General features: G+C 37.6%; 1 long non-coding RNA gene across 1 annotated transcript in view; it reads left to right on the top strand.

Annotated features, from left to right (window-relative positions):
- The first annotated feature begins 8,398 nt into the window (after positions 1–8,398).
- LOC123000957 (uncharacterized) overlaps positions 8,399–15,583 on the top strand; it is a 46,255-nt gene continuing 39,070 nt past the window's right edge. Inside the window, exon 1 of the long non-coding RNA XR_006409378.3 lies at positions 8,399–8,488. This is a non-coding gene — a long non-coding RNA (uncharacterized LOC123000957). The remainder of the gene's footprint in view (positions 8,489–15,583) is intronic.

Below are 15,583 nucleotides of genomic sequence, written 5' to 3'. Positions count from 1 at the left end.
GTGAGATGGCTGGCATTTCTGATGCCAATGAAGACAAGTTCTGATGTCACTTTTGCACTGGCAACAATGTAATCCTGATTACCTGGTGCATACAGTGGTCATAGGTTCACAGGACTGCAAATGGCCCATTAATCTGAATTATCTTAGGGGAATACATTTTTAAAAAATTTTTAACTCTTCTTTAAATCACCGGTCTCCATGATTTCTGAAATATCAACTGCTCCGTTGATGTGGAAAACAGCAGTGTACAGATCTTCCTTGTGCTTCAGTACCCCCAGCAAAAGAGTATAACTCTGTTAAATGTTAGCCCCTAAAACGAGAGGGCATTTTGTCTGGGGGAAAAAAAACCAAAACTATGTTTCTCTTATGAAAGGACCCTCATCTAAAGAAGGGGTGTTTAAAGAACAAAATCTGAGAGAGGCAACTCAATCTAGAAAACTCCATGTTTGGTTAGTCTATGTAAAACAACATAAAATATAAACTAGTTAATCAAAGAATGGATAATCAAGTTTTGTTTGTACTGCTTTCTAGTAACTGTTCTTTTTAAGAAGTTAATAGAAAGTTATCAACCCCTTCCAACATCTATCAAAATGTACCATTTATAGACATGCCACAGGGACTAAAGCAGCTGACTCTAAGAGGAAATAGATTCATCTCTTCCAATGCTTCCCATTAATAAATATGCTGATAAATAAACAAGTGCAACATAGAAGTACTAGTGAGTAGTAATTTGGAAAATTTGCTTACCTGCCCTTTAGGGAAAAGCTTGACAGTGCATATTAATTCAAATAATGGATGCTGATTTTACTGTACAAATTAAGGAATCATCCTTGCCCTCACATCATTCACAGAGGGGTCTGTTTCACTATTTTCTACTTTTTCAAATCTTTCTTTCCTTCCCTCTCCCTCCCTCCCTTCTTCCTTCCTTCCTCCCTTCTTCCTTCCTTCCTTCCTTCCTTCCTTCCTTCCTTCCTTCCTTCCTTCCCTTCTTTCTTTTCTTTTTCTTTCTTTTTTCTTTCTTTTCTTTTTCTTTTTTCTTTTCTTTTCTTTCTTTCTTTCTCTTTCTTTCTTTCTTTCTTTCTTTCTTTCTTTCTTTCCTTCCTTCCTTCCTTCCTTCCTTCCTTCCTTCCTTCCTTCCTTCCTTCTTTCCTTCTCTTAAAAACAACAAGCCAAACCCAATGAACAATCTAAAGTCCGTAATGCCCCAAGAATTTCCTTGACAAACTCTACCATGTTCATATATCCATCCTGGATGTATCCAACTTTTGTTTTATCATTGGCTGATTTGCCATACTCTTAAAATAAAGATTTATTATTGGTAAATTTGGAAACATCAGATACTAATTATTATTCTCTTCAGATAAATATTGCCAGTGGAAACAGAATATATGTTAGTAAAGTAAAGCAGCAGATTAAATTACAGTATTCTTTTTACTGTCTCCCATACTCATTAAACCTGTTAAATAGTAAAACATATTAGGTAAACTTGGAAATGCTTCAAGTCTGAAGGAAACTAGATTTTTAAAAAATTGCACAGGGAGATCCTCTGTTAATTGAGTTGTAATCAGTTAGTATTGATCGTGAGCCCTTTCCTTTATGATGAGGATGTTAGTGATGATGGTGCTGCTGATGATGTAATGTGCACACAAAAGGATGGAAATGTGTTCTGTTAATCTGAAGAGGATTCGTTTTTATGCCAAATGTATATAGGTTTACATTTGTCACAACCAAGAAAAAGGCAGGAACGAACATTCCGGGTTTTTAACTAATCTAAAAGGAGGAATTTCCTTAATCTTAAATTACCTTTTCCATTTTCATGTTTGAAATGCTAGCCAAGCCTGTCCTGAAATTGAAATTGTTTGCTGAGGATAAATACCATTCTTCTTCTTCTTTTTTTAATGTTTATTATACTTATCTTCTAGGAAGAAAGCAATTCTTTGGCCAGTTGCACATTTTTAAAAATCATGTCTAATTTGAATAAATTAACATATTTTGTCGTCAAAAATTAATTCTAAAAAAGGACGATAACTAGGAAAGCAATTTAATTGTGTATTTTATAAGAAGAGAGAGAGAAAAAAAACTTTGTTATTCACAGGGCAGCTCAGTGAATTTGATGTGCTTTGATGTAAATTTGGGGGTTGCTTTAATTTCAAAACATATTTTTTCACTTAATAAGGGAGACAAAAGAAACTTTCAACCAGCATCTCCAGTTTGTTATCTCAGAATGTTTTGGCTTCTCAAATGTGAGAACATGATTGTTTTTATTTCCAGGAGGAGATAATAACACTGAAGCAATAAAAAAGAGTCAAGGCAGCTTGCACAGCACAGGAAGTTCACAGCCAGAGACTTAATTTCTCACACAATGTGCTGTGCAATGGGCCCATTAACATAGATGAATAGGCTCTTTAAAGGTTTTTTTTTTTTTTCCTTCTCCTTCTTCTTCCAGATACGCAGCTGCCGCTGAATGGTGATATGTTAATAAGGTACTCACTTGCCTATTCTTCAGGTACTCCGGCATTCTCTACCTAGGTAATCTCCATAGAGGGAAAGCTATTAGGGGGTTGTATCTGCTACCACACCTTCAATTATATTAACACCTGCACTGATAATCCACGTAAGGTAAACTAGTAGGGGGCCTATGGCCTTAGTCCACCCCTTTCCTCCCTACAAAGTTACATCTGAGGAGGGGGGGAAAGGAAGAAGTAGAAGGAAAAAAAAGGAAAGTCACTTTTATTACACATCAGTGGGAACCTTCTGAAAAAGCTTTCATGCCTAGGAAATTGTTATTTCTTCAAACAGCTGACAGCCTGCAGAGGAAACTCTTAATAGAAACCCAGCTCCTGCATTGTTATGCATGGCCCGCATGTAGATTCAGGGGGGTGGATTAAGTTAGCTTCCAAAGGGTCTATTGTGTGTAGCATTAATTTGCAGGGCTCTTGATATTTGAGTTTGAAGGTTTATAACCTCAGTGTTTACTTAGATGAACTACATCCTAGGTTTGTTTATTTCCGTCTGCAGTCTCTTATTTCCTAGTAAATGTTACATTTATATTTGTTAACAGCAAGAACGTTGTTATAAATCTGAAGGAAATAATTACACATGCTTACATTCATTCGTTTTAAAGCCTTGATCCTGGTCCTCCAGGGTCACCCTTCACTGTTACATCTATAGAAGATTATACAGATAAATTGATTTTTCAAGAACATTTATGCCACCCACTTAAACATCAGTGGGAAGACGATATAGTTTGGAGTGAATGCTTAATTATAACCTACCCCAAAGTGGTAACATCCTAGAAAATTAACGTAACTGTCTCTTGTTTCTTTCGTATAGCAATATTCTGAATACATGCCCCCCCCAATCTGCACCTTGTTCTTCCAGATGAACAAATCTACTATAGAATTCATCGTCATTTTCTTGTGCCTGTTTGAATTTTTATTTGTAAAGAGTCAGTTGCAATTGTGTAATTACGAGATTTTTTAAAAAATATTTCCAAGTTGCTATTTGCAAACAATTCTGTGTGGTGTTTTTGATATAAGAACCCTTCAAAAGTCTCATCTTCCAGGATTAAATTGCAAACTTACATTCAGAAACTTGTTTAACACCACCCCCAACCCTACTCCCTCCTTTTCCTCCCTGGATTGTATAGGCAGTTGCTAACGTGAATTTAAAATACAATATGAATAGCTGGGAGGAAAAAAAGGCATGCCCATTGGAACCTACTCCGGTCTTAATCTGGATTTAGGGGATCAATTGTATAGAAGTACATTATGCTTGAACAACTGACGGTTCTACTATTTTTAAGCCTTTTTAATAGAAAACAACACCAATTGCATGTTGAATATTTTATTGCACATTTTCTGCTTTTGGTTAGATTTTTGATGTTTTACAGATAATTTAAAATGTGTTCGTGGAATTACCCATGTTAGCATTTATATTTGGAAGGTCCTATGATACACTGGTGAGATATTTATATTCTTAAACATCAGAGCCAGGAAACTAGTTCTGGCTCCAAGTACCTTGGGTTGGTCTTTGAACCTCTTTTGGGTCTTACTTTTTCATCTGTAAAAATTAAAGTGGTGGTCTGATTTCTAAGGTCTCTAAGCAATTAAGTCCTATGATTCCCATCAAAATATACTACTTCTTTCTTATAGAAGGAACTCCCAATAAAGCTATCACACCTAGACCTCCCCTCCTGCCAATAATTAGATCTGCCAATCTTTATATAATTCCACTGTTGCTTATAGCTGTTACTGCTTTTCAACTACTATTCATTCTTTCTTTTTTATTTCAAGGGAAAACTGCTGATCGGGCAACTGTAGTTGGAAAAACTCTGACAGAGCTCCTGGGTGGCTCAGTTAGTTAAGCGTCTGCCTTCTGCTCAGGTCATGATCCCAGGGTCCCGGGATCGAGTCCCACACCGGGCTCCCTGCAGGGAGACTCCTTCTCCCTCTGCCTCTGCCTCTTTCTCTCTCTCTGTCTCTCAAGAATAAACAAATAAAATCTTAAAACACACACACACACACACACACACTCAAACTCTGACAGGTCCAGCCGAAAACATACTGGCTCATAGTAGTGAAACCTAGAAGCAAACTTTTCAGATTTGATGACACTTAATCTGGCAAGCAATGTGAAAGACGGGTCAGATTACCAATACATTGTTTGTTGTGTTTGTTTTCACCATGCCGTTCTCCAGGCTGTTCCTGTGTACCCTGAAAGGAATCCATCAAAAAGTGGAATTTCATTGATCCGGCAAATATTTCTTGAGCCCCTCTCAGATGCCAAGCATTGTGCTACATATTGAAGATATGTTTATATACAAGAAAGAAATGGCTCCTGCCCTTGTATAGATTAGTCTGGAAGCAGCGCCTGTCGTGCTGTAGACATGTAACAAGTATTTTACTGAATGAATGAAGGCACATGTGATGTACAAATGAATGAATAAAGCATACCTTTAATGAATTTGTGTTTTGCCTAAGGCAGATAAGATAGATAGGTTCAGTTCAGCTCCTTTTAACAGTAACTTACTGAATATCTTCCACGTGCCAGGTTTTGTGGTCACTCTTGGAAATTTTTATTTAGGGAAATAAAATACTAGCAAAAGTTGATATAGCAAGGTAGGAACCCTTGTATGGATTAGACTCTTAAATAATTGCCAGGAGACATTCATTTCCAGTGCTACAATGTCTGTGGAAGAGCTGGCCCCTGTAGGCTTCATGTAGTACAGGTTTGGTCTTGGTCTTAAAGTTGTTATGCGAGTTATGTATTTTATTATAGTGTGAGGGAAACAACATTAAGAAAATACTAAGACCTCGAAAGTCACTCATAAGTTTGATAAAGTACCATATGGCTCAGTACATAGTGCCAGAAGGAAGAAGGAAAGAGGAATGCAGTTTTTAGTTACTGCATAGTTATGATAAAAGTGAAAATGACCATGATGCTGTCAGCGGTCTTTTATACTGAGCTTATGAAATACCATATTTTGTCCTGAATGTTCTCTATGTTACATAATTCAGTTTTTTTGTTTTTTGTTTTTTTTAAGTAGGCTTCACATCCAGCATGGAGCCCAGCACAGGGCTTGAACTCATGATCCTGAGACCAAGACCTGAGCTGAAATCAGGAGTCAGATGCTTAACTGACTGAGCCACCCAGGTATCCCAGGTTTTCTGATAGCCTTTAGAGGCAGGCATTATTATCCCCATTTTACAGATAGAGAAACTGAGGTTCAGAATGTAACTTGCCTAAACCGCAAACGTAGCAAGGGATAGAACTGAAATTCAAAGTCAAGTTCCCCTCACTTCTCAGTCTTTCCTCTTAATCACTGCATTACTGTTATCCTATTCTTGCGGCCAAAGCCCTCTACCTATTTTGGGTCTGCTAGACGCTAGCTCTGTTCTTTCTGCAATTCCTTAGGAGACTGCTGGGTACAAACATTAATTGCAGCTAAGTACAAGAACAGCTTTCAGGACTGCAATCCATCGAAGAGAATTTTGTTAAGCTCTTGTCCAAAGTCTAGAAATATAACTTCTGGAGCAATTTTAAAGACTTCTAATGAAATATCAAGTGTCTGCTTATTAAAAGTAAATACGTGTGCGTGTGTGTGCGTGTGTGTGCGTGTGTGTGTGTGTGTGTGTGTGTGTGTGTGTGTGTGTATCATTGCAAGAATAAGATGAAGGAGGTGGTAATGATTGAACAGTGGGTTTATGAAACTTGCAAACTGACCTGTTTAGAGAATGACACCTGCATGTCATCATCATAGCGGAAAGTATGAGAACTTCTAAATCTGAATGAGGAACATAAAGGAACACATAATATTTTTATTCTCCCAAAAGGCAAATGTAATACAGGGAGGGAAGGATGGAGAAAAGCAGCTGCAGGCAGGCCGGGATTAAATGTCTGATCCACGACTTTGACAACTGTAAAAACATATTTGATCACTGATGTCATTACTGGAAAGCCTGATATCATGCTACGGGTTTGCAGACAACACGACCTCTTCATGCTTCTAGAATTGCCATTTCCTGGTTATTTGACTTACAGGAACTTGCTATCACAATTTGTTTACATTTCCACCCATGTGTTAGTAAATTGGTGTATGTACAAAGAAAATTTGGACCTAGTTTTAGTTAACAATTTTGTTAAGGGCAGTAACTTGAGATTCGAATTTCTTTTTTTTAATCACAAGTAAAACTAATGTTAAATGCTATTAAAAAGAAGATGTAAGGACTGATTTTTATTTAATCGTTTCAGGTAGAAGTACAAACAAATAATGAAGTAAGTATACACTTGTGGCGTTTAACAAGTGAGCATATTTTCCCCTATCCGTTACAGAATTTCAAAACATACTTTTGATGCTCTGCCTCAATATGATTTAGTTAAAAGAGAAGGTGAGTTGGTGCCTAATAGTTCTGGGAACAAATGCTTGCTATCACAGTTACTGTGTGGCCTTAAGACAATACCTTTCATCAGGCCCAGTACCAGAGGGGGATGAGAATGCCTACATTTCAGGGTTGTAGCAAGAGTTCAAAGGAATACCCATGAAGCATTGCACACAGGGCTTGTGCTAAGTGTTGACTAAATGATGGGCACCTTTTAGTAATAACTAGATGCCTGGGAAATCAAGGCACCAAGAGAAGAATGAAAAAGAAGGATATTAGTAATAACAAAGGCAATGCAATAGATGAAAAGATAATTTAAAATGGCCAGTACTGGTTGACAAAATAAAGATGTCAAAAGCCAAAATATTAAAAGATAAAGACACTCAACAGAAAAGTTTGTCCATAGAGTACTATTCTGATTTTTGGAATTGTATTTTTACAAATAAGCACAATGCCCCAGAAGAGAAAAGAGAGAAAGAAAAAACCCAACAATATAAAACTATGGGGAAATTAAACGAAAAACAAGAAAATTAGATTAAATGTGGAACTTTTGTCAAAGAGCAGTTGAACAATACAAAGAGAACAATATGATAAAACAAAAGCCCCAGGAAGTCTTGAAAAGAAAACAAAAGAAAAGCAAAGAAACATGGGAAAGACAGGCAAACAGCACACACTGAGAATGCAGGGTTGAAGCGGGCATGTGTTCAAGCCAGTGAACATGCACAACTCTGCTTTTAATTTTGACTGCAAAAAGATACCTGAATCGAGCAGATTTATTATAAGAAAAGGGCATATACGATGTTAGAAAGCAATGCTTTTCCAATTCCCAAAACAGAAGGCTATGTTTAAGCATGATATACCGGTCTATGTTTTAAATGCGTATGGCATTCTAGGTTTGGGGCATAAAGAAATCACTTGATTTCATTATAAATTTACCCATCTGGATGCCAGAAGTGAAAACCCTGATTGTTTACTCATCCACCCAATCAGAGAAGATACTTTTTTTTTTTTTCAAATTGTAGTTCTATCAATAGATGAAGTAGAGATCTGATCTAGTTAAAAATCTGTTAAGAGTCCTTTTCCTGAGTGGATAAAACAACAACAGCCAAAAAACTGTTTCTGGCCAGACAAAAAAAAAACCCTAAAAGTTCTTTGGGCATCAGTTCTTTCCCTTCTCTAGCAAAGTAGCATGAGTCTATCCACCACAAATCTACAGGCAAATCGACTTGCTCCTGTTCACTTGTCCTTGCAATGAGGCATCTGTTCCCTGGTGTTTGTGTGTGTTTGCTTGTTTGGTTGGTTGGGTTTTTTGCTGTTGTTATATTTTTGCCCAAATGCTCCAATTCAAAACATCATCCCATCACCTTTTTTTAGTTGTTAATTCCTCTTGTCCTTGTGGCTACATCTCTAGGATCTCATTAACAAACTAGTTCTGCGCGCCCGGAACACTGAGGCCCCTCGCCTGCAGCTGGCGGCAGCTCTCTGCTCAGACTGCAGTGCCGAGTGACACAGCCAGGCGACATAGTCACTGAGCACTAACTTCTATTAAATGCAGGCAGACCGTGAGAACCGTATCGGAACCGCGTCAAGACATGAGAGAAGCAAAGGTAATTCTGTTTCTATATCCAATTTTTTGCAAGAATCAGATATTTCCATCTGGAAGGGACGAGTGAGCAAAAGGGGAGGTGGTATGTTCAGTGTCAAAACTGATAAGCAAGGAAATAAATTGATCAATCAGCTAGGAAATCGGTTGCCAACACAGAGAAGAGACTCTGATAATTTTTGTTTGTTTGTTTGAATGAAGGTCTCATGCACAATGAATGCAGTGGTTTAGGATCTAGAGAGAAGGGGAGTGTGCTAGTGAGGGTTTTGTTCATGAGAAGTGAACTGCAGGCTAATATCCGGTCATGAGAGGAGTTTTTGTCTTTCTGAAATCTCTAAGTTGGAGAGGACTTTAGAGATCATCCAGTTTGTCATGAATGATCACATCTAATACTTTTCTTTTTTTAAAGGGATAGCTGCAAAGTTTTGGACAAGGCCTCTGCAGGCAATTGGAAGCACAGTGTACCCAGGTGGTGGGACTCGTCTGTGGCAATATATTTTTCTGTCTGTCCAATTGAATATGGCTGTAAAGGGAATAAAACCCATGTAATCTCCAGCAGTGACAATTTAATCAGTTGTAGAAGGGGAAGAAGCAGAGTCCCCTCATTTTCATATTTGCATATTTGATTTTTGCGTTGGGGAATAGAGGTTATGTTTTTCTATTACTTCCCATTCAATTTTAATAGTTAACTCTTTTATGAGTAAATTTTTGCACTGATAGAAAATAGTGAGTCAAATTGGTCTAAGAGGAAGATTCCATGTCAGCAATAAAGCACTGGTGCAGCGTGCTTTGTGTAACATTTTTCCCCTACAAAGAATCTATATGCCAAACATGGCTTGCGTGCTCCAGCCTCTGCACGTGATGCGTCCGCTATTAACATTCAGAGACCTACCCTGAAAATGAAGGCAACTGTTTGGAGAACAATGCAAAATGATGAGGACTATACCATAATATGCTCCCCCTTCGCGTTAATATTTCTTAAAACCTTAATAGCTGCATCTATTTCTGAGGAAGTAGGGTTTCTAAAATACCTGATAAACCGAGGGGTCAGTTTTTATGAGGTTGGAGAGGAACAATAAAATACAGTTATATTAATAAAACCTCATTGTTTTTTACAATTAACAGAATATTATCGCCCATAATGTAGTAACAGATTATGGGATAGATTTTAAGAGAAATAAGATGCAAGTAATTTGAAATCATCATCAATTACCCTTATGTGACTCCCATGAGTATATTAAAACTCTATTCAAAATGGCGTTGGATTTGAATTACTGGAACATGGATAGCTGTTTTTTTATGCATCAATGAATGTTAGCCTCCACTTGTATAAGCCCCAAAAGTATGTTGGGTAATTTGAAAGAAGAGGGGGGGATAGTATTCTACTTGCTTCATGATTTAGAATTTCTTTATAAAAAGTGGACTCTGAAGCCGACATTTCATTGGCAAGGGAAGGAATAATGATATTGGTTCTATATAATTTTACAAAAAGGGAAAAAAGCATTAAGCAAAAGTTTTGAAATGTTATATGCATTAATCTACAGATATATTCACACACATGTGCACATGTATGTGTGTGTATATCCATATATGTACATGTATTTGATTATTAACAATTAGGTCACATATATATGTGTGTGTTGATGATTGTTGATAATCAAATTCCATGAGAGGGAACCAAATTTGGAATTCTGAAAAGATAAGCCATAGGATTTCATTAAAAAGCAGAGCAGATTCTCTATTTAATTTACATATGTGAGATGTGCACCAGCGGAGTATACAGGCATGTATAATCATGAGATGACAGGTATAAGATGCTTTGGGGGTACACATGGCTCCACATTAAATTCAAGCACATAATATGTCAAGTTTGAATATGTTCTTATTTATCTAAATCTGCATTCTGATGATCACCCTTTCAAAGAGGTTGCAAATATATGAATATGTGATCCAATGATTACATATTCAAATTAACCCAGTTTCTTTGAATATGGTCTAATGATTGAATGATCCCCCAAACACTGCAACTCCTTAGGGAAATATGCTGATGCCTCAGCAGGTTTTCTCGAGGCCTGGAGAGTACTAGATCCGCCAAGGAGTGCCTTGAAGCATGGAACTCTGCTCTACCTAAACACGAGTCCTAGGCTTTAATCACAATGGCTAGGTTCACACTAAAGCAATTAACCATATGATTGCTTTCGCAGAAGCCCAACCTCATCAGTATCTTTCCTTCCGGCAAACTGACAAGGCTGGATATAGTCAATGACTCAAGTGGATTTGATTGCCTAAGAGGTACAAGTCTCTGAATACACAGTTCCCAAATGCAGAGTAGGAATATTCATCCTCATTCTATTTTTTAAGTTGCCATTTCACAACCAACACTTTAAATGATTAAGGTAAAATAATTGTTCCATTAAAGAATTAAGAGTTGGCAAGTTTCATCGCAAAGGTTCAGACCAAATAATAATGATCTGTTTTATAGTTTGTTGTTGTTGTGTGTGTGTGTGTGTGTGTGTGTGTGTGTTTGGTTTTGGTTTATTTGCTTTGTTCTTTGTTGGCTGGAGGTTGAGAGTGAGCCCGCAAAACCTAACATAACAAACCTGACGTTGAGAGTTTGAAAGGGATAAAGAAGCCTAAGGAATGCAATTTGTAGTTGAACAGGTAGCTTTAGATAAGGTTAGAGGTGTGTGTGTGTGTGTGTGTGTGTGTGTGCACATGTACATACAGAAACATATATGTGTATGCACTTGTACTTTTATAGGCCTATTTCACCTTGTGACTTCACTAGTCATTTCTGAATCTTGGTGATACATTAAATGTGAACTTGAAGCTTTCTAGTGCCCTCTTCTTGGTATCCTAATGGGAAGTTTCTGCTGGCATAACAGGATTTTTGTTTACACTCTATTAAGATGATTTCTCCAAAAGTGAACTATTAGAGGATTTTCAGTGTTTTCCTAGATTAAAAGCCAAGTATGAATACAAGATCTGAACAACAGAGGTTTTCCGGAGGGTTTGTCATTTCTCAGCACTTTTGTAGATTATCCAAATATGCTTCAGATGCAATTAAAATACACAACAAGGATTCACTGTATTCCATTCTGGAATGCCAATGTACTTATTTCTGTGAAAAACGTTGAGATCATGAGACCGATTCCCCCAAATATTTTCACAATTTGGAATCCAACAGTTTATTTTATCACCTTCAAAGAAAGAGAGTATGCCTATGGAATTTTAGCCTTGATGATGTGGGGGGCCTCTTAAGTAAAAGCACTTATACAGTTCAAATGGAGATTTTTTTCTTCAAGGTGTTAGGATGATTTGTCCTGAACCAGAGAAGACTTTATAAAAGTTGCTAAATCTTACTTTTAAGCACAAAAATGTGCTGCTTTCTCATGTCCACGTATTTAGATGAATGATCAGTGTATCCAGTGACTCACCAAATTGTGTCCCAACCAAAGTCCACATCGTTTTGGCGGAATGTTCTGAGAATCTGGATGATCTCTTGCTGAGTGTCTGGGGCACAAGGTAAAGCACCTGGGGATCTGAGGGGGAAATGTTGAGGGGACCCAGTTCTTTCACTGTCCCTGAGAGAACAAACCCCATGGAGATCAAAATATAGTTGTCCTTGTATTCCATAGAGCCCATCCATCTATTTCTTTTCACCTTTTTCTATGCTCAAAATGTAAATATATATAAGTAAATCTAAGGACAGAAGTTATGAAAATCTTTGGCAATATGGAGTATAATTGCAGCCTGTTGGAGGATTGATTAAAAGATAAATGGGCCTGCACCCTCCTCCCACTTGCTGCCGGCTGCATGCTTCCACAGAGGCTGAAACTCCCCAGCCCAGGGCTTGTGGCTCACTCTCCTCCTTCAGCTATTCTTGGCTGTGGATTCCCCTGTGCTCTTTGTGCACTTTAAGTTTAATTTTGCATTTAAAAACTCAATTGGCTCATCTGTTAAGCATTAAGCAGCTCCCTTTTGAGCCACAGGGGGAGCCCTGGGAAAACCCACAGCTGCTGGAACATGGAAAATGGGTTTAAAAAAACAAAACCATTTTGAAACTTTAAAGCATTTTAGCAGCCGTGGATTTCCCAATCCTTACCCCCCAAATGGTTCATCTGTTTAACTTTTATCTGGTATTGGAAAACACAAACCAGAGCATTAAATAGCCCTCAAATGACTTTTTGTTTAATACAGAATGAAAGTAAAAGCTAAGCAAGCCATGTGGGAAGATCTTTCAGAGAGCTATGGCCTGGAATACCTGCAAGGATATTCTCCCTCCAGTTCCAGGAACAGTTCTGGAATCCAGCCCTGCCTGCTGGAACCGCAGCCTTGCCTCCACTCCCTTAGACAGCCCCGTCCCTCTCCCGCACAACGAAAGTGGAGTAGGCGGGAGAAAACAAGTCCAAATCGCAGCTTATAAAATGACAATAAAACTGACGGAAAAGTTAATAGGCTGGGGATATTCATGAAAACCTCAATCAAGATTTTAAGTTTCATAATGATTTGTCATTGACTAAAAATTCATGTTTAATTACAGTTGGATGGGCTTTAGATAAATCTAGATTATTCTTGTTTTTTCCATGTTTCCCCAATATTCCCCTAACTAACCTGAAGTCTCCCAATGGTAGGGCCCTAAGTCCCCCAGTTAGATACCAATTCCTTTGAATGATGGACACTCCTAGCAAAATGAAAATATTCTTTGGAAGAGTGACAACTGCAAGGCTGTTATTTAACAATAATGCCTAATAGAGGAACACTCACAAGGAAGTTGGAGAGACACAAAACAAATCATTCACCTAACTTCTTTGCGTGGCTTTTGCCCTGATGAGAATCACTGAATTCTCATACAGAATCTGTTTTATTTTTTAACCTATAGGGCTATGATATTCCAAAGCAGATGAATAAATGAAGTCCAGAACGTAATTCATCCAAAACCATTCCTTCTAATGGTCAGTGTCAGATTCAGGAGTGAAATTATATAATTCCTGATTCCTAGTCCAATTTTTGTCTTGGGATTTCTTCTTTGAGATGCCCTTGCTTGGGGTGGGGATGCAGCGGTTAGTTTGGGAGGAACACACTGCTGGAGCGTCTTTTGCTGTGTACTTTTAAATAAACATTGTATTTTCGAAGTCTTCAATTTCAAATTTATCTCATACTCTTTTCTTCCCTCTCTCTCTCTATCCAATATGCCCATGCGTTTTTTTAATATGTTAATAGGGCATTGTAGTAAGGGGTTGAATATATTCTGTAGATCATTCAAACTTTATGATGCTCTGCAACGGGGTTCTAAGTAAATGTGAAAGGGTGTGTATTAAAAAATAGTAAAATAAACTTATAGTGGAAAAGTAGTTACATAAAAGAGTTAAGCCGGGCACATATACTGACAAATTCTGAAATTATAAAGAAAGAATTTATAGCATCTTCAGTTTAAAAAGACCAGAAAAGATGTCCATTTTTCCTATCTTCAAACTCAAATATTAAAGTTTCAAACTGAGAACAAGACTGATGATATTTGTCTATGTGTTGGAGATGGGGACTACCTCTTTTTTCTATTATCTTTAAAAGTTTTTCCCCGGGGGAATAAGTCTTTATTGAACACCTACTATGTGTCACGCACAATGCTAAGCGATTAAAATGATTCATGTGTCCAGGGATGATGCCAGTTTCCTATTTTCCTATGATTTAATAAAAGCTGTCCAACTTCTTCCTCTTGGTCCATATTCCTTGAGCTTCAGCTGCTGTTCCAAGTTTGGAGAAGGGACATTCAAGATTCATACACATATGAAAGAATTTGACTACTATGTGTAATGGGGCTAAAAACTGTAGTTTGCAGCCAGCTTATACTCATGAAATACAGCGCTAACCAGAATATTCTCTCTAAGCAAATGAAATCCATTTTAATCTAGCCGAAGCCAAAAAGAGCATGAACTGTGGCTCATCTTAATGGGAAGGTAGAGCCAGATTCTAACAATGTTATCTAGACTCTTCATCTGTCTCCTCAGCTCTCATTTTAGCTTTTCTCTAAATTCTGGCCAAATTCTCTCTTCAGCTCAAAAAGCTTCCTTTATATTGTAAAGGTAGAGGGTGGAGTAAGGTCGTGGCATGTTTGGTAGCCCCAGAGGGAAGATGATCTTCCTGGCTTTATTGTAAATAATCCTAGTAAAAGTTCTAATTGGCCTGGCTCCCGTAAGTGTGCCTGACTTCTGGACAAAGCACAGTGGCCAGAGGCTGTGTTTCTATTCCGGTTGGGCCAGGGTCATCTGCATACTGTTACGCACTGCGATTGACTTTCCTAAGAATCAATTGATCAGAGTAAAAAGGCAATGGAAACACAGAGAGGCTAAGTAATTTGCTCAAGGTGACACAGCTAACAACTAGTAGAGCTAGAATTCAAACCCAAGGGATTTTATTCTAGAATCAGTGCCAATGCGCTCGATATTAATATTGCTACATAACATTTCTTTTGGTATAGCATGATCCTGGTATCTCTTTCTCCACTTCTTTTTTTTTTTTTTTTTATGATTTTGGTCAATTGTCGTTGTGATCACACAACATGTTTGAAGCTGCACCAACCACCTTGAGCTTTTAAGGGAAGCTTTTTGGAAATCATTACTGTGCTGATCACATTTAATTAACTATCCTGGAAACTACTACTTTCTTACTTCTTGTTATACGAAATAAAACATCCCTCATTGTTCAGCCACTTTGGTTAGATATCCTGTTATTTGTAGCTACAAACATTCTAACTGGCTCAGGACTGTAAGTTGTGCTATTTTTCTTTTAATAGTGCATCGTGGATGAATCCAAGGCTTATAGAACAACTCAATAGACAAGGATAGTATTCCGGGTGCCAAATGACCCTGGAGGAGAATGTGTTTTAGAGGAGAACAGAGAAAACATGCAATAAAGACCATGAATTCTGTTTTGAATTGAATAATTCTGTTTATATTTTCAAAATATCTCTACCCCTTATTGCAAGTGTGCCAACAACTTTGAAGTTATTTATCTAGTTAATTATTTAATATTCAATATAATTTCTTTCTAATCTTGCTCCAATGGCATCAGATTCCACTTGCTCCAATGTGTCTTTCTT

Source organism: Ursus arctos, unplaced genomic scaffold (genome assembly GCF_023065955.2).
Source record: "Ursus arctos isolate Adak ecotype North America unplaced genomic scaffold, UrsArc2.0 scaffold_20, whole genome shotgun sequence".
NCBI lineage: Eukaryota > Metazoa > Chordata > Mammalia > Carnivora > Ursidae > Ursus > Ursus arctos.
Note: the sequence above shows the minus strand (reverse complement) of the source record. Positions and strands in the feature narration are given on the sequence as shown.